The sequence below is a fragment of the Ursus arctos genome, unplaced genomic scaffold, assembly GCF_023065955.2.
Source record: "Ursus arctos isolate Adak ecotype North America unplaced genomic scaffold, UrsArc2.0 scaffold_12, whole genome shotgun sequence".
Lineage (NCBI taxonomy): Eukaryota > Metazoa > Chordata > Mammalia > Carnivora > Ursidae > Ursus > Ursus arctos.
Genome location: NW_026622786.1, coordinates 35,669,366 through 35,693,398, shown reverse-complemented (window position 1 = coordinate 35,693,398; position 24,033 = coordinate 35,669,366). Strand labels below are relative to the sequence as shown.

Genomic DNA, 24,033 nt, shown 5'->3' with positions numbered 1-24,033 from the left:
GGTCGGTGTGTGACACACAGCTGGGAGCAGAGCCGGTGAGTTGACTTTCATTCCCCTGTCTCGGCCAATGTGTCACCCAAGACCACGGTAGTTGTGAGGCAGAAACAAGGGGAGAAGTTATGAGCTTTGAGAGTCATTAGTAATCCTATCATTAGACACACAGTTAACATCATTAGCCAGAGAAACATGCTAATGTGTTTAATGTGAAAGGCAATATTTATTGCACTAATGAGGTGACTGGTGCCAGTAGCCATTTGTGGCAGACATTTTTCTCAAGTTTACGATTGTAGCAATAATACATACATAAAAAGAGATTTACACATTTCCTGTCTAAACACACACCTTGACCATTCTATTATGTAGACTGAATGAGTGAACATATGTCCCTTAATTTTGTCAGAAAAAAACTTTAATTGAATTATAGACAGAATGATGACAAAGTTATATGGCATATAGTTTAAAAACAAAATTGGTTAGGTCCCCCTCCCCTTTTCTACTATTTGTTAGTTTTAGAAACTTGACTTCAGTCCTAATGAAGGTGTTAAGCAGACACAAAGACAAAAGTCCATTCAATCAGCGTTACCCATGTGCTGGCAGGGTGAGGAACAGTTCGCCTAACTGTGGAGTCCCCGGCTTGGGGCAAGGCCCCATGCCCATGAAAAGCATGCCTATGAAAAGCGTGGGTGAGTCAGTATATTTTAGATGCTTTTTTTTAAAGAGAAACTAGAACACTCAGGTTGAGGGAGGATACAGACTTTTTTCTCTTTGTTTCCTAATGTAGGTTAGAACATCAATGGTCTAGAATGCTGAAAGAGACCTCTTGTGTTCTATTCAACATAGATGAATGGCATACTGTCATAGCCACGTAGGTCTAGAAGGACTTCAGAAATCACCTAATCCAGCATCTTCGTTTTCCAGATCAGAAAACAGAGGCCCAGTTAGATCCAGTAACCTGATAAAGGTTGGCACAAGCTCTCAGTGCGCTCTGCCAACCTCCAGTGTGTGTACTGGAGAAAGTAGTGGGGGGTAGGGTGGGGCAAGACAGCCTTTCAGCAGGTCTGTGAATCTTTCAAAACTCAAGCCATACAAAAAGTGTATACAGAGTATTTTCCTGGAAGATTTCGATCTACATGAATCAAACCTGAAGATTTAAATGAAGATTTTAAAACATTACAATTATAATTATAATTATACAAATATAAATGTTCATTCAGAGTAGGAAGCAGGTGTGAGCACTTTGGAGATGGGCCTTCTGTTCTCTTGGAGGTGCTGAGGCCTATGCTGACCACTGCTGGCGACATGGAGTGGGGAGATCAGAGCCAAATGCTGAGAGGGACACACTGTTCCACTGTTTCTGACAGTGTCACCAACTTGCTGAGACTCAGCACCCTTACTGCTTGCAGGAGGGTGACCTTTCAATTCCCTTGACAGCTGAAGTATATATACTTTTTAGCAATTGTCCAGTCTGACGATAACTGTACACAAAACCAAGTTGGGCCAGCACTGAACACCCCTGGCTTCCCCAAAGTGCTCCAAACCTCAAAGCCCAAAAGATATTTGATGAACAAGCCCATAGCCTTGGAGCATAAATGGGATGCTGTCACCACTCCAGAATGACGGCTACCATTTAATGAGCACTTACTATGTATGGTGCTCATGACCAGTGATCTTGTTTTCTCTCAACAAAGCGATGCACAGTAAGGATAATTGCTCTCTGTTCCAGAGATAGAAAAAATGGCCAGCCATGGCCCAGTAACTCGGCCAAAGACACCTGGCCAGTTAGTGGCAGATCGGATTAAACTCCACTGCCTGACTCTACCTCCCCTGCCTCCTGGGTTAGGACCTAGGCAGGTGGAGCTGCATTCATGCACTAGTATTACAGATTTTAAGTTATTGTCAAGAGCCCCCCTTAATTCCAGTATTTGTTTGGAGGCCTGTTTCCTGAAACTTCATGTTTGTTTGCCATGCATGCATATGACTTCCTTCAATTTCTCTGCAAATTTCCACCAAATAAAACCATATGCACTTCCATAGCAACACTGCAACACAAACATGGTGTAATCTTTGTCCACTGCAGTACACAGCTTGGAAGGTTTAAAAGAAAGAAAAAGAAAGAAAGAAAGAAAGAAAGAAAGAAAGAAAGAAAGAAAGAAAGAAAGAAAGAAAGAAGAAAGAAAAGAAAGAAAGAAAGAAAGAAAGAAAGAAAGAAAACCCAAAAAACCAAAAAACCCAAAAAACAAAAAAAACGACATGTGTATGCAGTTGAACCGAATCCCTTGGTAACAAATACAAACATACACTTGGTTCTTTACTTTAAATCTTCTCTTTCCTTTGCGATAGTTTTAGAACAGAAACTGGGTTGCAACACTTGTGACTAAGCAGGGCCCCCATCCGGTGACCGATGAGCCGTCTGGCCGCGCGGGCCTCCTGCGGGACAATGGCCACTGCCCTCCGCGCGAGCGCCAGTCCCCGCCCAGGAGCTCCCGCCGCTGGCGCTGGACGCACGCGGAGACCCCGGGGCCGTGCTCCCAGTCTTGTGGCACTCAGAGCGGCTCTGGCGACCACGCCGGGTCCGGTCCCCTCAGGAGGCCAGGCGCGAGCCGCCCCGCAGGACCACTCGTGGCTGTGGGGCGGGGCGGGGGGGGGGGTTCCGGCCCCTCCCGGCTCGCCCGGTGCTGCGCGGGACTCGGGGCCGCGGGAGCCGCCCGGCCCTGGCATCCCCTCGCGCTCCCTCCGCGCGCCCAGGCGCGTGCCCTCCGCGGCCCGTTGCATCCTCCTCACGAGCCTCCCGCGACGGGATTAGCCACATTTTACCAACGAAGGCCTCCACCCTCCCGGAAGACAGCAACTGGCCCAAGGTGACACGGCTGGAAAGGAAGAGTGCAGGGATTTGAATCCAGGACTTTTTTTCCTCTTTTACTCTACTTCGCGTGGCCCCTGGCTGCTAGGGTGCTGGGGAACCTGCCCCAGTGCGACCTGTGCGGTGGCTCCGTCCTGGTTGTGCCTCCAGGGGACCGGCTGCCGTGATGCAGGTAAAGGCGGGTTTGTCTGTCTGCGGTCCCTGCTTTCCCCTCTGGTTCTCTCTCCTCCCCGGAGCCCACACTTTTTAAGGCTTCCTCTGCCCTGACAAATGCAGACGCCTCGGAAACGAAGACATCTCCAACCGGTCAGTTGGGGTTGGGGCCGGACTGGCTCCTGTTCCTATAGGAAGGTCCAGCAGTCACTTCAGCTGAAGGGGGAAGGAATCCACCGGGGAAATGCCATTCTCCGGTCCTCGAACCTGAGAAACTGGTTATGACAGGTGCTAAACCCTGAAGAATATGTTCCTTGGCGGCGTCCTCACTGGACTTGTGCTGAGGTACCCGGTGATCCTCTGAGGTGGCGGGGAGGAGGTGAGGGACGGCCAAGTGGTGATACAAGGAAGCCTGCCCCTTCTGGAACACTTAGTAGGTGCCAGGCACTCTGAGGAGCTCTTTATAAGATTTCACCCTCACAAACCCAGGGGGCAGTATGATTATTCTGCTTTAACGCATGAGCGATCCAAAGCTTTCAGAGGTAGTCTGTCCTGTCCAAGATCCTGCAGTGGCAGAGCCGGGTTCTGCCTGGGGCGGCTGACTCCAGAGCCTGGGACTTCCCCATAGAAGGGGGTGGGGACCACTCATTGGAGACAAGCAAGTAAGGGCGCACAGAGAGACCACATTATTCCTCAGACTCTCGGGCCAACTTGAACCAGCTTTAGGATATGGAGGGGGCAGCTGGGAGTGGGAACATCCCTGCTTTTTGTCCAGATCCAAAGAGGGGACCCAAGGTTTCAGGAAGGCTCTTTTTTTAATCAATTGGTTTCTGTTTTCAGAACTAAGGTGGAAATGACCCAGTGAGGAAGGAAAATGAGCACAGCCTGCCCTGGTCATACAATTAAAATATATACGCTGGCCAAAGGTACATCACTCCCCCACCCCTCCCTCCAGCGAGAGAAAGGCCCTTTCTGAACTGGAGGCCTATTAAAGCATTCCACTGCGGAATTCTCTGACCCTTCTGAAGGGACACTGTGAGAACCTTGTTCCTTAGAATGCAGTCACACAAAGGGTTTTGTGCAAATACCGAGCCATTATTCTATAAATGCAAAGAAGCATTAGGGATGGTATGTGAACAAAAGCTGGACAGAGGATGCACGCCCAGATGCTGTCTTGGCCAGGTTGCAATTTGAATGATCTAATGTTTTCTGGCTCCTTCTTGCTTTGCTTTTCCAATTTGGTTTGAATATTTGCATTACTGTATTATTTTCCCTGTACAATTGCTGTTGTCTGTACACAATTAGGTCATTTTCATAGTTGGGTGAGGAGATGCTTCAGACGTGCGATGAGCCACAGCCGGTAGCTGGTTCTCTCCTGGGATGCGCATTTAGATCCCCATCTTGTTGATCCCAAAGACTCTACCTGCACCCAGGATCCAAAAGTTTTAATGTAGGTCATTCAACCAAGTGGAGAGAACCACAGCGTCCCTTTGTAATGGTGGGTAAGCACATCTTGTTTCTATAACTTTCGGGTTGATTTGCTGATCTAATCATGCTGTTCCTTGGGCCAAATCTAACCCTGTATCGTAATGCTCCAGACAAAAGAAAGGGCTGTTTCCTGGAGGCCTGTGGCTTCTTTGGTCTGTGGAAGGTCTGCTGAAGTAGACCCTGAGCAAGAGAGAAGGAAAGGGAAGTACTAGGGTGAAGAGGAAGGGCAAGCTGCTCCCAGAGGTGAACCCAGAAATGCATGTCAGTACAAGAGGCTGAACTTTGACCTAGGACTTTGAAGACAGAGAGAGAAAGGGGATCCCAAAGGAATGGAGGCTTATTTTGCAGATGAAAGCTTATTTGGGCCATGTTCACAAAGTGCTCTGCAATCCCTCACCAGTGTAAAATCTCACTGATACACATGCCACTAATCGAGCTTTCTCAGCTCTCTGGAATTTGTGGCCCTTTGGGCAAGGCCAGTGCTACATTTTATGTGTGTGCTACCTTTAAAATAAGGTGGGGCTAAACAAATGGAAAGGGCAGGCTGTGATTAAACTCACCAGGGAAACCCCTTGACTCTTAACGTGCTTTGTAATCAGACATGACCACACTTAGCTCACTGAGTGCCACATTCTGGTAGGACCAACTCTCTGGCTCAACCTTCTCATGGTTCCTGCTTGCTTCCTCTCCCCATTCCTGAGATCTGAATCTACGACACTGACCTTGTTTCTCCTCTCTTCTTTCCTTTTTATCCAAATAATTCATTCATCATTTGTTACTAGATATTTGATCACCTTCCATGTCAGATATGTTCTAGATGCTGGAGTTACAACCAGTGAATAAGGAGTCTCTGCTCTTACAGAGATCAGTCTAAAGAGGAGCATCGACCACAAAGTGTGGCAGGCATCACGTGAAGGGAAGCCCACTTCAAGCATTTAGCAGTCGCTGAATCAGGAGGCAGCTAAGACTCAAAGAGAGGCTCTCACATATTGCTGATGACAAGATTGGAACTAGAGAGACCATTCAGGAATCGAAGCCTGGCCTCCTACCACCACTTCCTTCCTGAGGCTATCTAGAGCCCCACAGTCAGTCTTTTTCGGTCTTTTCATCCGGTTGCAGAATTCATAATTTACCCTTCACCCAAGACGAAGCTATTCCCACCTCAGTAAAACTCACATTTGTCACTAAAGCCAGATATGTGCCCTACCTCCGAGAACTGATGTGCTGATAAACTGAGCTGATAGATGTAAAAGTGCTTTGAGAGCTGTACTGCAATACAATTCCAAGTGCTAAAGCTACCGTCAAAGTAACATTTAGTTCCATCGACAAATCAGCCAAGGGATTAACCACTAGTCAACATCAGGTTCTGTGGGGGTGAAGCTATCTTCATGGATATAGTATGGCTCCATCCCTAAAGGTACAAAGTTAAAGAGAAAACACAGTAGGCATTTATCGAGTGCTTGTCATGTGGTTTTCCTTACAGTATCTCAAACAATCCTCACAGTCATCTAGGATATAGGCATCATTTTCTTCCTGGATGGAACACCCTCCCCCATCCCTGTCTGTTCAAGCACAATATAGCATAGTAGCTAAAAACCCTGGATCAGGATTCACACTGCTTGAATTCATATGCAGGCACTGCCAATTACTTTCTGTATGACTGGGAACATTACTCAAATTCTCTATGCTTCAGTTGTAAAACTCAGATGCTACGAATAGTACCTATTTTATGCTTTCTTGTAAGGATAATGTGACCGTACATGTTAAGTACTTGCCACAGTGCTTGGTCCAGAATAAGCATGAGATAAAAATTAGGTACTATTATTATTATCCAGCTCCAACACCTTTTTATCTGCAAAGTCTTCCCAGATCCCCCATTAGAATTGGTCTCTTTTACCCCTATATCCTCACATCACTGTGGGCATTGCCTCTCAGCATATTTTTATGTGTACCTGGTTATTAGTGTCTGATACAGAAAAACCAATAAAAATGTTGATGGTTGGATGAACAGATGTTTCTGTCTCCCAGAACAATATCACATGTTCACAGAAGGCAGAGTATTGTGTTTCTAGCTATAAGACAGATCATCTGGATATCCTAGATAAAATATACCAAATATACTTTTAAATACATAGTGAAACTCTCATGCAAATTAGGGAAATCCTCATCACATACATGTGTGTATGCACACGGACTAGGATTCAAAGTGGTAAACTGCCACTGGAGCTCTGCTGCTTTGGAAAGTCTGTCTATCCCAGTGACTTTGAGGCTTGGTTTTAGGGCCATTATGGGAGACACAAGACCAGGCGTAGTTCCCTCAAAAGATGGAGAGCTGGAATAGAGAATTCTTCATAAAAGTGAGACCCACAAAGGGATACATACTAAATGAAAGGAATAGAAAAAAAAAAAAAAAAAAAAAAAAAGCCTGCCTATCTGCAATGAAGAGAAATGTCTGTCTAAGCCTAGACCATGAGATGTTAAAACACAATCTTCCCTCACACAAGTGTAGGATTTGAAATTTATACATCTACCTGGTCTGGGAAACTTCAGCTGTAAAATTAGTTTAAAGTGGCCCCAGGTTGGTAGCATACTAGGGCACCTGGCAGAAAGAAGCTGATCTTTTGTAGAAGGACATTCTACAAGTTTCATAGGAGTCTAAAACAGATAAAGTCCCACTGAACATAAAATCACAATTAAAATGATAACTACATTAGGAAACATGCAAGCTACTATGAGTGAAAGCCAGTAGAAACCACAATGAACAGAATTAGACATTATATAACAGTTATCATATGCTAAATATCAATTGTTTAAAATGTTTAAAGCAATAGAAAAGGGAAACAAAACATGAAAAATGAATAAACAGAATCTAAAAAGACCAGGCAGAATTGAGAAAAAATACTACTTCTGAAAATAAAAAAAGTATAATTATTAAAATAAGAAACAGAAAGTGAGTGCAAGTAGAATAGATACAGATAAAGAGAGAATTAGAGAACTGGAAGATAAATCTGAACACATTACTCAGGATACAGCAAAAAAGGGGAAGGCAAAGAAATAAGAAACAAGATGTTAAAGAGGCCAGGAAGAAAAAAAAAAAAGAAATGCGAGAAAGACAATATTTAGAGAAAATGGCTAAAATATTTCCAGGATTAAGGGAAAGAAGTAGGGTTGTTTAATCTTTGAATCTAAAGCATCTGGCAAGTGCCTGGTACATAGTAGATGCCCAATAAATGTTTACTAAGTTGAACTGACACATGTGCTATAGCATTTGCTTGTCCATAACTTCATACACCTATTTATTTAAAAAATTCACCAGAGATACACTTGTGAACAAAATAGACAAAATCCTTGTCTTTATTGACCTTGTGTTCTGGATGAAGAAGACAAATAATAAATAAGTGAACAAACTAATACTCAAGATCCTTTTTGATTATAAGAAGTGATATGATGGAAGTAAACAGGTTATTTAATAGATATATTTGGATTAGGATTTCATTGAAGAAGTGAGACTTCAATTATAAGAAGTCAAGTGAAAGAACACATCCTAAGCAACATATATAGCAATTGCAAGGGCATTGGATAAGAAATAAGGTAGCATTTTTAAGGAAGAGAAAGAAGCCAGTGTGTCTGGAGTTCCGTGAGTGAAACAGTGAGTGATATGACATGTGATCTGAGAGGTGGGCAGGAGAAATGGTTTTTTTTTTTTTTCTTTTTTCCTGAGAGCAGCAGGAAGTCATTGGAAGGTTTGAAGTGTAGGAAGCAGTGTGCTCTGTCACCTTGGCCACTGTGTGGTGTGGGAATGGATTGTAGTGGGGGCAAGAATGGAAGCAAGGAGCCTTGTTGGCGATTTCAGTTGTCCAGGCATAAGATGACAAAAACTTAGACCAGGATGATGGCTGTGCATATGGAGAAAAGTGTTTGGATTTAGCTGTTTTTTTTTTTTTTTTTTTTTTATGTAAAAGGTGAAGGAAAGAAAAGGAGGAATCAAGCATGATTCCTATTTTTGGATTGAGCAACTAGATGAAGGGTGGTGCCGTTTTCCAAGATGGAGAAGAGCAGAAGAGTAACACTTGGGTGGGGGTGAGGTGGGAACATGAAGCAGGAGTTCTGTTTTGGGCATGTTAAGCTTGAGAAGCTTATCACACATCTAAGTAGACAGCTGTATATAAGAATATGGAGGAGCTCAGGAAAATGAGCCCCAAGGGAAGGAAGATCATATTTTGAGATGTGTGTTTCCTTCAAGATCTTCTTATAGTGTGGGCTTGGACAGGGGGTACGCATAGGAGACTGACCACTTCCAGCTCCAGACCCTGTGGGAATAGTCAATGTAGCTCCAGGGTTCAGGAAACTCTGTATGCACAGTGCCCAACCCAGAAGTGAAGCCTGGAGTCTTCCAGCCCCATCAAAACCCATTGCTTTTGATAGTGGCTGTAGTTTTAAGCCAGTGTACATTCTGAAAGATGCCAAAAGACTGAGTACAGAAACGGTGTGGTGATAAACCTAAGCAGCTCTTGTGTGAGGAAGGGTGGAGAAGTCATCATATAATCTGGCTCCCACCCACTCCCACCCACCAGCTCAGGGCATTGTATACAAGAGATCCAAGGAAGTAGAGTCAAGAATATGACGCATCAGGAGGTATAAAGAAAAAGGAGATCCCAGCATGAGGTAATGACTGTAAAATGCCATAGTCCATTACATAAGCGAAAGTGAAACCTCTGAGGAACAAATAAACAAAGGGTATCATATTGATATAAAAATACAAGAAGCTCACTCTGTGGTTGCTGACACACATCACTGTGGAAACAAAACCATGTCCAAAGTGGCTATGGTTAAACTTGGAACCACATGACAGGAGCTTTAGGAAGTTCCAAAGTATCAAGAATAACTTGAACAAAGTAGCATTCTTCCCCAGGCTTATGGTTTTGAGAAAAGGGACAAGCATTCCTCTGGAGAGGAGGGACAACAATTCAAAGGGTCAAAGTGACTCAAGGTTCATTTGAAAGAAGGAAATTACTGCCGCCTTGGAAAAGGACCATCAGTTGACTGACATTAGTCAGGAATCAGCTCTCAAGTCCATAGGACTACAGTAGAACACTTTCCTTCTCAGCACTGCCCCCCTCCCCACGTATGTATATGTATATATCCAACCTCACTGAGAATCTGTCCTTTTTCACTGCTCAGGAAAACCAAGACTATCACTTTAATTCTGCACCTGAGGGGCACCTGGGTGGCTTAGTCGGTTAAGCATCTGCCTTCGGCTCAGGGCGTGATCCCAGGGTCCTGGGATCGAGCCCCGCATCGGGCTCCCTGCTCCGCTGGGAGCCTGCTTCTTCCTCTCCCACTCCCCCTGCTTGTGTTCCCTCTCTCGCTGGCTCTCTCTCTCTAATAAATAAATAAATAAAATCTTTGAAAAAAAAAATCTGCACCTGATCATGTCCACTTTACATTGGCTACTGGGAAACTCAGAACCAAATTAAGTACATAAAACTTTGGGTAAGCATGTAGCCTGTGTGGTAACTTCATGTTGGCTTAATCTTGTTTTTATACCCTTATTTTTCTTTCATTCACCATTTTCTGATTTAAAAACAAAAACAGTGTATTTGACCTACAATGTGTTTTGGAATAAAGTAGAATACAAATAAATAAATTTTCTGCCCAAACAAGGCAGCATCAAAAGCAGGCATCTGGTGGTATTATGCCATCCCAATGAGCCAAAGAGGTTCTAATTACTGTCTGTTAGACACTCACGTCAGAATCATTAAGGTCATTAGATAGACAGGAATCTTGCTTCAGCCATAAACAAGATGACAAATTAAATGTTCATGAACAAAAGAAGGAGGTATTCAAGGTAAGAAGGGCAGAGCCAATAAAAACAATCAAATACGCAATTCTAATTCCTGTAGGGGGTGATTTCCACCCAGCCCAGGGTAAAGCTTCCAGGAGGTGCTCCTCTGGCCTGCTGGGTGGTTCTCTTACAGAAACTTGGCTGTTTCCTGGGTATAGCTGGTCCCTCAGCTTCCACCTGTCTAGACAAGTGGGTCAAAACCTCTGGAAAGGTTAATTTCTCTGGTTTTTGATTATTTCCTTACATTTTAGTAGGTTTTATTCATTTTCTGTTCTTTTTTAAATTACCGAAGTTATTCAACTTTTTTAAATTATAAAGGTAACACAAAGGCAATAAAAATTCAAGTAATACCAAAGATACAAAATAAAAAAATCAAACTTTCCCATTCCATTGTTCTCCCCATTCATCAAGAGTAACCAGCAATAACTGTTCAGTATGGATACTTCTGTAACTTTTCTGTGCACATTTAGACATATTTACATACATATACATATATTCACTAAATTTATGTATAGCTTTGTGTTTTTTAAAAGAATTTTTTATTCACATTATTCTGTAACTTTTTACACTCATTAAAATATTGTGGATTCTACTTCTATTACTTATCAACCACATTTTTTCTAATGACTCCTGAATGAATCATGAATCAGTAAAACTATACCATATAATATATTCAGCCTATTAAGGAACATTTAAGTTGTTTCTAATATTTTGATAGTACAAACTAATGTCACAATGAACATTCTTATATTTGCATCCTTTTGTTGTTTTTCTTTTTAAGGAGAACTGCTGGATCAAGGGTATGCATGTGTTAAATTTTGATAGGCACTGCCAAATTGCCTTCCAGGAAGATTGACCAATTTGCACTTCTACCAACTATGAAAGAGTACCCTTTGTTCACATTCTCATCAACAATGGAGAGTGCCAGTTTTTAAATTTTGGCAGAACTGACAGACAAGAGCACGGTACTTATTTTAATTTGTCTTTGGCCAGTAGTATGGCTGATCATAATTTTTAGTCCTTCTTTTTACTATGGCTACAATGAAAGACAAAGCTGAAAGTGTGATTTTGGTTTCTTTTTGATACAGATGACCACCAAAACAGTGATATTTTGAGCTATTGATTCCTACGAAGATCCACATGTGAATGTTACACATTTCCGTGTCAGGACAGTCAATCATAATTGAACTCCTAAGGTCAAATTGTACCTGGTGTTTATTCTTGGATTCATTTAATGGCTTTGGTCCAAAGCATTAAAAGATGTCAGAAATGTATTCTGATAATGTTCCCTTGTACCACCATTATCACACTAACAGTTATATGTAACAGAAACAACTCAGACCAAGTTATGGAGAAAGAAACATATTAGACAACTACTGGGAGACCCCTATTGAGTTAACTAATTGATGACTGGGCCCCAGGAACACCATGGTGGTCTCACAGCAGGCATGGTATGGCTGGAAGGTCACCTCCAAATAGCAAATGTTTTAAGTTTCTTGATCTCTGGGCTCAAGTCTAATTCTTTGTTTTTTTTTTTTTGAGAGCGAGAGAGAGCATGCGAACAGGGGAAGGGGCAGAGGGAGAAAAAGTATCTCAAGCAGGGCTCCACACTCAGCACGGAGCATGACGTGGGGCTCGACCTTATGACCCCAAGATCGTGACCTGAATCAAGAGTCAGATGCTTAACCGACTGAGCCACCCAGGCACCCCCAAGAGTCTAATTCTAGGAAGAAAGCATTTTATTGGCTTAACTTGGGCCTCAAGGAAGGGCAGGCTCTTAATCGAATCCAACAGGAAAGAGATCCTTCTTCAAAAGGAAACTGAAGTACCCTTAAGAAGTGAAATGGATGCTCGTTAGCTGAAAACCAACCAAACTATCCCTTACACTCAACTTTACAATTGCCATTTCTTCTCTTCACCTTGTAAACCTGCCCAGTCCCCACAGTCATATAGATAATTTGACAGATAGCATGCTCCTCACATCCAGAAGGGGAACCTGTGGGGAAGAAAAATGGAGACCATCCTATTTGTTACATTTTGTGCAATGCTTGTTCAAGAACTTTCCACTTTTCCAGCTCTGGGATTAAAATACTTAAGTCTTAGAATATGAACAAAAATTCTTTCTTTTTTTTTTTTTTTTTTAAGATTTTATTTATTTATTTATTTATTTGTCAGAGAAAGAGAGAGAGAGAGAGAGAGCATAAGCAGGGGGAGTGGCAGGTAGAGGAAGAAGCAGGCTCCCTGCTGAGCAGGGAGCCCGATGTGGGGCTGGATCCCAGGACCCTGGGATCATGACCTGAGCCAAAGGCAGATGCTTAAACAACTGAGCCACCCAGGCGTCCCTTGAGAGGTTTTAATATTGGTCTTCACTCATTCTCCTTTCTCCTTGGTTATTCTTAAATGCACTGAAATTCTGTTTATTCATTTATTCATCCATGCAACCACTATTTATAGAGAGCAACCTTCTGCTAGACATTGTTCTAGATGCTGAGGGAACAGCAATGAAATGGAAAGCCATGGTCTCTGCTCTGGTAACAGATGAGGCTGGAAAGAGTAAGCAAGGTTGGAATTTAGACTTTGGACTTTATCTGAAAAGCAACAGAAAGTTACTCAAAGGTTTTGGGCAGGCAAGAAACATGATCAGATTGTACTTTAGATACACCATTCTAAATGGTATGTAGAGAGAGTGGACTCCAAGGGAGAAGAACAGAAGCCAACACACCAGACAGAGGACCAGTTAGGTAGCTAGAAAAGAAAAGATAGTAGCCTGGACTAGTCTGGTGCCCAAAGAATACAGAGATATGCACAGAATAAAGAGATATTTAGGAGGCACGATGAACAGGATTAGGTGATTAAAGTGTTATAGGAAAGAGACAAAGATAACTCTGGTATTTCTGGTATGAGCAACTGGATGACTGGTGATGACAATGGGTAGCCCAGGAGGAGCTGGTTAGAGGCAGGTGAAGAAAAGGATTGATTAGCTGTGGGTCACACTGAGTACATATGTGATTCTCATGTAAGTGAGGTGTCTGGTCTCAGGTTCAGTAGAGAGATTCAGAATATGGAGTTATCAGTGGGCACGAAGCCAAGGAGTTAGAAGACTGTGCCCAAGCAGAAGGTGTAAATTGAACAGTGAGGGTCACCAACATTGAACTCATAGTTTAAATAAGAAACCCTGGAGTATTCTGCCTCAAGAACTGTAACTTCTGAATCCTGTGGAGCCCCACATCAAGTCTTCTCTGTCGCAGTTTATTCTATAGGCTGTAACAATAGCCAGCTCCTTCATTTGAGGAGATTAGTAAGTTAGGCAACAGTCCTGGTGAATCCTCCATTAGCTTCAGCTTGTAGAGTCTCAACTAGTTCTGTTCCATCTTGTTTAGAGAAAGAGGTGTCCCTCATCATGCCCATAATCTCACACAAATTGTCCGGGTAGGTCCCCTACCTTTGGTTCAAGGGCTTACAGATTTCCAGGGCCATTGGACCCAGGTCTATACAGGCTATGGACTGGTGGTGGTGGGACGGGGGGGGGGTCCACCCTTGAGGAGAGCCTAGCCCTGACTGAGCCCCTGCCTTCTACTCTATTCTTTGGTCCTCATGGCAGATTTGAGGATGGCATTCCCTCCACACAGTGTGGTCCCAGTTGCTCCTCTCCTGCCTCTCTCCCTCACTTCAGTGCTAGGTTATCCAGTCACTGGATATGGAAAAACTGCATTTGCTGGATCCTTTGGGTGTTTGCTTCTTCCTGTCTGAGGTACCAGAAAGAGAGAAGAGAAATGAAATACACAGGAAGCACATTAGTAGGCTGAGCTAGGATAGTGCTACACTTTCAGATGATAGCTCACCTACAGACAGATGATTCAGGGATCAAGCTGGAGTTCTTAAGATTGCCAGGAGAGACCCGGAAGGCTGGGAATATGGGCGAAAGATCAGACACCTAAGCTGTTGGAAACCACACAGAGTTTTGGTAAATATATGCACAATTTAAAAAACACTTTTGCAAAAATACAGGTGTCTCCAGTTTAGCCCTCCCTGTTAATCCAAGGAATTGCTTGAGCCTTGTGGCCTAGTCCATGATCCCAGCTCTGACCGCGGCTGCCCATGAAGGCCTCAGTGAATTCCTCTTGGAGCCTCCAGACTTCCTTGGCTGGTAACTTGTTCCTCTTGGGACAGTTTCGCCCGAGTTGAGCGGCCTGGCCCCCAGCTGTGTGTGCCGGCCCTCTCTCCGGTAAGAGGAAACGCTTTCAGTTTAGTCCATTAACACAAACATTCAAAAGCAAACATTCAAAAGCCACAGATCATGTTCACATAAATAAAACAGGATTGAGGAAAGCTTCACCCCAAGAAACCAAAGGGGTGTTTAAAAAACTGCCCTTGCCTTCCAAGTAGGCAGGCAGGCAGCAAAGCCACAGCAATTCCAAAGGCTTGTGTGCCTGGTAGAGCTGGGTGGCGGAGGCCACAGACCTTTGAAGAGGAAATGCCATCCCCGGGACAGGCAGGCAGCCAGCCTCTGAGTCCTGAAAGTACCAGAGAGAAGCAGAAAGCAGTGAAGGGGAAGGGGGAGTGCAGTGAGGAAGTGAAAAAGGGGAGGAGGGAAGAGAGCAAATAAATGGGGAGATTCTTCCCAATTAGGGTCCCCACACCCAGACCAAAGAGTCACCAGACAGAGCAGTTCACTGTGCCCCTGAGACGAAGCCCGGCATGGAGAGTCCTGGGCGGCGGGCACAACCCAGGGTGACTAAGGCTTTGAGGAGGGGAGTGCGTCGTCGCTGAGGGGTGGAGAGGGGTGGTGGTGTCTGGGCTGAGAGATGCCTTCACTTTGAACGCTTCAGAGGAAATTAACTTTACAAGGTGCCTCCCTGTCTCCCAGAGTTATTAAAAGAAAGGAGGGAGCAAAGAAGAAATGGAAAAACGGTAATACCTCAGGAAGGGCTATGTGATCCTAACAGAAGGAAATGAGACGAAGATTAAGTGACAAATGTGCAACCTCCCCTCGGGGAGGAAGAACTCTGAATGTGACCTTGTGCAAATGGAAAAGAAACACAACCACCAATGTGGCAAAAGGCAAAATGCATCCGTGTGCACGCGCACGCACACACGCACACCCAGCTTTGAATATCTACAGAGAAATGACTAATTAAATACCGTAAAACTTCCAAGAGTCTGTTTGTACTCCTGTCTCAAGAAGGCAGCACTGAATGCTAAAGGAAAGGCAGTGAGTGGGGGACTTGGTGTAAACCATGGGGTCACCAGAAGGTATAAATCTAGGAGCCTTTGCAAGTCTTAACAGTGGTGCCAGTAGATGGATAACTAGGCACTGACTGTTCTTTTGTTGATGAAGAAAGAAAAAAAAAACACTACATCTAAAAACTCTTTAAAAAAAAAAACAAGGAAGCCAACTGAAGCCATTTATTTCACAGGGTAGGAAGCCAGGTGTTTTCCTGCATGTTAAAAAACCGGGATTTAAATTTTTAAAACCCTCCTGCCTGACAATAATCCTCAGATCAGATGAGGCTACCCTCGCCCAACTCTGGTAAGCCCTGCCAGTGTTTGAAAGCACAATCCTTAGAAGCCTGTGCCTGCCCAGACATATGCATCCAGTAACTTCTTAGATTCAAAACTGTGTTCAGGTAGAATGGCAAATCCCAGGGTGAAAAAAAAAAAAAAAAAAACACTGGGAGAGAAACAACCCATTTATTGCTTTTTTTTCTGTCTCTACACTCCTAAGTCTTTTAGTCCCTCAAAGCTACTTCGGATGGCAAGTCTAGAAGGACTTTGATGCCTCCAGAGGTGACACTCAGGGTGAATGGCCTCCTTATCAAGGAGACACCCCTGTGCCTTCCAGATAGCACTGTGTTTAGCCCACTGGTGAAGGAAACGGCTCTAGCTGGCTTCTACTGGCTCCTTCATCAAAGCTGCTCCCTGAACCTTTCAAAGCTCTACTCCTTCCAACATGGAAGCCCTAGGAGAGTTAGGAATTTTCTTCATCAAATTAACAGAGTATCCCGACTGACATGCTTCAGGACAGAAAAACTGACCAAAGCAAAGTATACCAGGTCATGATGGATAGCTCCATTCTTCATGGGCTAATTTTTATTTTCAATTTTTCTTATTATTTTGTGTATCAATAGATTTAGAAACAACCATAGTCACGGTACACTGAATGTTTATGTGCCAGATGCTACACACACACACATCTTGTATAATTCTTATAAGCCTGAAATGGGTACTATATTGTTTCTTTGGCTAATTGAGGCTCAAAGGAGGGCTGTATAGCTTGCAAGAGGCTATACAACTAGTAAATCATAGAGTCATAGTTTGAACTCAGTTCTATTTAACTCCCAAACCAGTTCCTTTAATCAGTTTATGAGACTGGCTCCAGGTAGCAGGGAAAAACTAGTAAGAAATTCCATGTTGAGACCTTTGACTAGTATAACTCAATTTTCTGCCTCTGATATTGACCAGCATGGACATTAAGTAGGCAAGGCTAGGACACCGTATTAAAAAAGTTGAATAATCTTCTAAATACCTTTTTATCACTCATTAATCTGTGTTAAACCCATTAATGTTTTCAGTCTACATGATCTCTCAGATACTAGGTTCTGTAAGTTTATCATTTTATTCATTCACTACATTTTTATGCATCCTGAAACTACTTTTGTTAAGTTTCAAGGGAAGCCCTCATGCTCTAGTATTCCTTTGTTTATTTATTTAAAAAATTTTATTTATTTATTTATTTGAGAGAGTGAGCCAGCACAGGAGCCGGGGGGAGGGGCAGAGGGACAGGAAGAAGCAGGCTCCCCGCTGAGCAGGAGCCCAATGTGGGACCCGATCGATCCCAGGACCCTGAGATCATGACCTGAGCCGAAGCAAATGCTTAACCGACTGAGCCACCCAGGCACTCCAGTATTCCCAGATTTAATAGAATTGCTGATAGATCAAGATCTCAAAAAAAAAAAAAAAAAAAAAAAAAAAAAACCAACAAAACCCTCAACTGACTGGAATGGAAATGAGTAAGAATAAATTACAAATCATGAACTGAGGTTCCGTCAGTCAGCCTATTATAGACTACGGAATGATGGCTAAAAAAGAAGATGGATGCTGTCATTCAGTGGTCAGCCATGGGATGTGGTAATCTCAGGCTTCCTCAAGAGAAACATGGGGTCCAGGACAAAGGGTGGATTACTCGGGTTTAGTCTTTGCTGCATAAATAGGAAGTCGTGTTCTAGACATACAGGTGTAATAACAATAAAACCACATTGCATAAAATATGTGTGTGTGTGTGCACACGTGTGCGTGCATGTATATGTGTTGAGGGAGAAGTGGAGGGGGGCGCAGAATAACTGACTTGAATGTTCAAAGGTGGGGAGTGAATTCAGAGGGAAGAACTGGAACCAAGTGGAAAGAAATTGCAAGGGGCTGATTTGGGTGCAGTGTAAGGGAGAATTTTCTAACTCTCAGAACTACAATGTGCTGCCTCAAATGGTGATAAGCTTCCCATCTGTGGGGGTATTCAAATAGAGGCTGAATGACCATTTGTGAGAGATGCTGTGGAGGGAATTCTGACACCGGAGGTGGGTGAAGGTGTGGAAGTGACTCCCTGATCTTCAGGATCCCTCCCAGTTACCAGATTCCACACTAATATCTCTCAGCCTTCATTCACCACCTGGGCAATCCCTAAAAAAGCCATTAATCTCTCAAAGCTTCAATTTCCCCTTCAGTAAAAGCACCACATAAAACCTGTGAAAACACAAGTTTGATATGAAAGTGCTAGTTATATTTTACTAGGATTCATCATAATAATTATATTTATGAAAATAAAAAATATTCATGAATCACCTAAAAATCACTTTGCTTACCTCCTGAGGCACCTTGGGAGGCCCTGGACTAGCTGATCTCTATGATCCTTTTGGATTCTATGGTTCTGCAGACTTGAATCACACATGTTGGAGGTGACCACAGAGGAAAGCTGTTTGGAAAAGATGACAAAACCACTAACAGGAGGCGTTCATTTGAACTTCCTCACATTCTCTCTATCACTTGGGAAATTATTACTGCTGCAGTTGCAGATGAGAGGAAAGAAAGCATGCCAGAAGGACTGTAGAATGACAGGAAAATGTTACTAGGATCATCTCTCAACTCCACATCTAGTTTGATTCTCAGGCTGCCTCCCCCTGGGGCACCGTATATGGGTACGTATCCCCATGTACGTTAGCCCAATGAGGAAGAGAGATGGAGTTCTAGCGCTCCTAGTGAAAATCCAGAGGCTCATCCTGGAAGAGACTGACATGCCCGTTCCTGAACCAATTACTTTGGCTGAGAGGGTGGAATGGGAAGAGGGGTATCAATTGCAGCCAAATCATACAGCTGAGAATGAGGACAAGTAGCTCTCAAAGGAAATGTGGAGTATTAGATAGAAGGATAAAGCAATGTTGGATAGTCCAAACTCTCTGGCCACCTAACATCATCCCACAGCTTCCAAACGTACAGGCCACATTCCCTTCCCAAAGGGAGATAATATAAAAATTCATCCAGTTACTAAAGCTAGATCCAAGTCCAATATTTATGTCAACGTGCAAATCATGTCAAGTAACTCTTCATGGTTCAGTGATCTGTGGGTAAATAGTAAGTTTAACCACACCCTATATATAACAGGACAGAGAAAACGGAACTGCAATAAAAATTCCCAATTGCAGAGGGGAGAATGTGAAACATCCAGTGGCCATCAGTCCTCACACATATTACAGTCTTTCTGGACAGAAATGGCGAAGACTCCCTATCTTGCAGTGAAGTGAAGGTCTGGTGTTGCCTCAATTTCACTCTCTAAGAGGATCTCCGTTGTCCAACCTCTGCAGAAGACCATACAGCTTTAGCAGTCACTGCTGTTGGTTTAACACTAGAGTGTATGAGTGGTGGGGGATGGGGCTCTGAGGACAGATTCTGGGGTTGGGCAATCATTTTTGTCATTGGGGATTTTTCTGTATTAAAAATCCCTCATGATTTTTTTTTTTAAAGATATTATTTGAGAGTGAGCAAGCAAGAGAGAGCGAGAACGAGTGGGGGGAGGAGCGGAGGGAGAGCAGACTCGCTGCAGAGCAGGGAGCCGGACACGGACTGGATCCTGGGCCCCTGGGATTGTGACCTGAGCTGAAGGCAGATGCTTAACTGACTGAGCCACACAGCCACCTCATGACTTGAGTTGGCTCCCATCTGTGTGTTTTTGGTTGTGATGTTTAATTTTATGTGTCGACTTGACCGGGCCACGTACTGCCCAGATATTTGGGCAAAAATTATCCTAGATGTTTCTGTGAGGGTATTGTAGATGAGATTAACATTTAAATTAGAAGACTGAGTAAAGCAGATTGCTCTCCCAATGTAGATGAGTCGTAGCCAATCAACTGAAGGCCTGAAAAGAACAAAAGGCGGACCCTCCCCAGAGTAAGAATTCCTCTTCCTTGACTACCTTTGAACTAGGACATTCCTTCAGACTTGAACTGAAACATCAGCTCTCCTGGGTTTCTAGCTTGCTGTCTCACCTTGCAGATCTGGAATTGTCAGACTCCATAATCACATAAGCCAATTCTGTATAATAAATCTATTTTGAACTGGAGGGTATTATGCTGAGTGAAATAAGTCAATCAGAGAAAGACAATTATTGTATGGTTTCACTCATATGTGGAACATAAACAGGGCAGAGGACCATAGGAAGGGAACGAAAACAGAATGGGAAGTCGTTAGAGAGGGAGAAAAACCATAAGAGACTCTTAACTATGGAAACAAACTGAGGGTTGCTGCAGGGAAGGTGGGGGGGGGGATGATGGGCATAAAGGACGGCACGTGATGTGATGACTACTGGATGTTATATGCAACTGATAAATTACTGAACACTACACCTGAAACTAATGATGTACTGTAAGTTGGCTAACTGAATTTAAATAAAAATAAAAAATTTTTTAAAAAGATGAGAAAAAATAAATTTCTCTCTCTCTCTATATATACCCTTTTGGCTCTGTTTTGAGAACCCTGACGCACTGGTCAATTCCATGGGTTATGTAATAAAAATAGCGATCTAGTTGATTACAATAGCTTTTCATTTAGAGTACAGGTTTGGATGGTTATAATTAAGGGCTTCCACTTCCATATTGGCCTCTGTCTGGGGGGCAATACAAAGCAATGACCTACAGAGGGGAGGAACAGCTACCATCCCTTTGCCAGAGGGCTGTACACCAGCGGCATCTTTTCAAAAGGCATGGATGTCCCTTTGGACAGGCTGGGAAGGGTATAAAAAGAGGATTCTAGAAGATAGTTGGGAGATCACACTTATTCCAGGTCCCAATCTTTCCCTTCTCCCTTATTTTGCTCGAACTACCTTAACTGTAGGAAGCAATCTGGCTTTCCCATTCAGTCAAGGATCCAGACTACTGCACTCAGTCTACTTGGGACTACCCCCACAAGCAGAAACCATTTCTTATAGCAAGGCTCTATTTTTTTTTTTTTTTAAGATTTTATTTATTTATTTGACAGAGACAGAGACAGAGACAGCCAGTGAGAGAGGGAACACAAGCAGGTGGAGTGGGAGAGGAAGAAGCAGGCTCCCAGCGGAGGAGCCTGATGTGGGGCTCGATCCCAGATCGCCGGGATCACGCCCTGAGCCGAAGGCAGACGCTTAACCGCTGTGCCACCCAGGCGCCCCAGCAAGGCTCTATTTTATGCTTTCTTGGTTTTTAGAGGTGTTAGTTTCAAAGTAAATCTCTCTTTCTTATAAGATTTACAAAGGCTTCAACTTATAATCAATCCATCCTACAGCCTGAACTTTTTGTCCAAGTCTCTTAATTTTGTAGCCCAGGGAGACATATGAATTGAAGGTCCCAAAATACATTAGACAATGGAAAAACCAACTATTCCAGTACCACAAAGCAAGAATTGCTAATGATCAACTACAGTAAAGACTATTCCTTGTCCTCCAATACCCATTTAATTCTCCTCCTTAGAGGAGATCCACAACTTTTAGCCAATCACATTGCCACCCAGCATCAAGACTCTTCGGTTTCCTTGTAAGTAGGTGTGGCCACATGGCCGAGTTCTATAAATGGGATGCACAGAAGTGCTGTGTGCAACTGCCGTAAAATGTCCTTAAAGGGAAAGTAAAGATTATTTTCCCTTTATGTACCAATGTCGTCCCTACTAACACTCTAGTCTGGGACAGAGGCTCTCTTCACGATCTTGATTCAGTCAACTCCATAATCAAGGGCCTATAACTTGCCACACTTCATTTCCTGGTTTCAAATTCTGATATAGTTGACAGAAAATCCAACTTACAAATGCTTGAATAAGGAAAAAGAAAAGGAATGCACTGGCGAGTGCAACTGAACACTCCATGGGGATAGATGGCTTGGCTTCAGGCTGGCTCTCCTTACAGTAGCAAAACAGGCTAACCCACTTTTTAGCCTTACATTTTTACAGCAGGGGAGAGTCCATGCCCTGCGTGTTTTGTGGCTCCCTCAGATTGCACCAGCTTAGGCCACCTGCACAGTTGGAACCAAACATGTGGTCACAGGAGTGGGATATTCTGATCTGTTTAGGCTGATGAAAACCCACCCAGGAGCTAGGGTTCGGCTTAATCCCATCTAAACCAAAAGGCTGAGAACAAAGGGGAGCTGGTAGTTCCCCAGAGGAACTCAAGGTATGGTTACCAGAAAGAAGAGGGATGCATGTCGGGGAGCAAACAACAGATTTTTACTATACCTTTTAATACAATCCATACGGTACCATCACTTGGCCTCAGCTTTCTAGATTCCTTACTACTTTTTGGAGAAAGACAAAATGGGACTGTAGGAGATTGCAGATGATAATGAAGTACTTCTGGGTGGGCCAAATTACAGAATTTCAAATCAAGGACTTTTTGATGTGTGATACAAGCTGCAAAATAACGTGCTTGCCCTCTCACTCCTAAGGGGCACCCAAGTTTGCTAGGAAAAAAGAGAATCTGATTGCTCAGAAAGAAAACCAAGCCAAACCTCACAACTGCTCCCCTTGCCACTTAGAAAAGTGAAAAAAGAACCTCTGGATCATGTTTTCCCTTTGACTGTCCACACACAGGTCAGCCACAAACACTGGCTTCCTTCTTACAGAGTCCCACGAATTCATTCCCGGGGAGACTGGATGCCCGCTCTCACCTGGCTCTTCTCAGCACCTCAGGTTTTCCATTTCCAATGCTTAGAAGTTTTGTTTGTGAGGGTCCAAATGTGGCAGAAACTATTTACAGGCTTCTATGTTGCACTCGCTGCTGAGGCCAAAGATGTTGGCTGAGCAACTGACCAACCTTTCCAGGGAAGAGATCTGAAGCAGAGAATGTGAAAAAACACCTTCCAATCTGTCAGGAACATGGAAAAAGCTGCTGTCTCTTCGGTAATGATGGGGGCCCAAAAGCATAGCATCACAGCATCTGGTTAACCAGCCACCGAAACTTCCAAACCCAGAGGTTGGACCCTACTGTTTTTCTTTAGGAACACAGAGCAGCAGTCAAGAGTAGGACCACAGGGCTCTAGGAAAACTAAGACGTTAGTGGGCTTTTGGGACTGTCTTTGCACCACAGATTTATACCACATGGACTTCAACTAGAATCAACTGTTTAAGGAGCCAAAAAAAATCATGATACCAAGAGGTAGTGTGTGACAGTCTCTTCTCACAGTAAAAATAATTTTGAGTGCTTAGCAGAAACCTGGGAGAAGGGAAGTCTTTCTGAAGTTAAAAGCAAAACCACCATTCGATAGTCCCTTCATTATGTACCCCAGGGAGACAGAAAATTCCCCTTTTAAAAATCAAGTGGTTTAATGTACTTCTCTCCTTGGTTATATAGTTTAGAGCATGAGAAGTGGCTTTAGTTCTACGGAACTAAGAATTAAAACTCACATTTCCCTGTTTACAAGGCCTTTCATTTGTCTGCTCTGGTCTTTTCATGGGTTTCCTCCAACCACCCCATTTCCACTTCTACAGCCATTCCTGATTCCCAACAGGTCCTGAAATGATACTTCCTCCCATGGGGTTGTCCTAACTGCCCCCAGCCTGACTCCCCAAGCCTGTCCTGGCCAGAGGCAATGCTCAATAGCTCTCAGCTGAGGTCACCAGCATGCCCAGCACAAGTTCCTCCTGTGACGTGACAATCATTAACAGTTGTCTCTGCATCCTTGTGTTCTTTCCCCTTGGGCCCCTTCCCCAAGGAGTCCTGGAGGCCACGTGCCCTGAGGTCTGCTGCAAATGCTTCGAGTGGTGCTCAAATCGGCAGTACACAATTCATTATGGCCAGTAAAACAGACTTGAGGCTAACACCCTGGAATCCACTGAAAGAAACCGGCATTAGCATTAACAGCTGCTTTCAAACAAACTGAAGCGACTGAAGTTTTTATGCCCAAACCAGTGAAATATGTGAGTACCATGGATGAAATACCCGAGAGGAACTAAACATACTAAGAGAAACTCAGCCTGCTGCCCATCACCGAAGAGAAAAACCTCCAAGCAAAGCAGTTTCACAAACTGTAAAGAAACTGTCCTTTTCCAAAAAATAATGTCGCTGGATGACCCAGATCAAACCCATTCAGGAGGTTATGTAGCCTAAAGGTTAGGAACATGACTTCTGAAGCCCAACTGGCCTTGGTTTGAATCTGGGCTCACCTCTTTACTCTCCATGTGA

General features: G+C 43.6%; 1 long non-coding RNA gene across 1 annotated transcript; it reads left to right on the top strand.

Annotated features, from left to right (window-relative positions):
* Positions 1–2,406: 2,406 nt before the first annotated feature.
* Positions 2,407–15,228, top strand: LOC113254461 (uncharacterized). Its single transcript, XR_007190335.2, has 5 exons — positions 2,407–3,032; positions 3,854–3,939; positions 4,319–4,511; positions 11,128–11,311; positions 11,435–15,228. It is a non-coding gene; the product is annotated as an uncharacterized LOC113254461 (long non-coding RNA).
* The last annotated feature ends 8,805 nt before the right edge of the window (positions 15,229–24,033 follow it).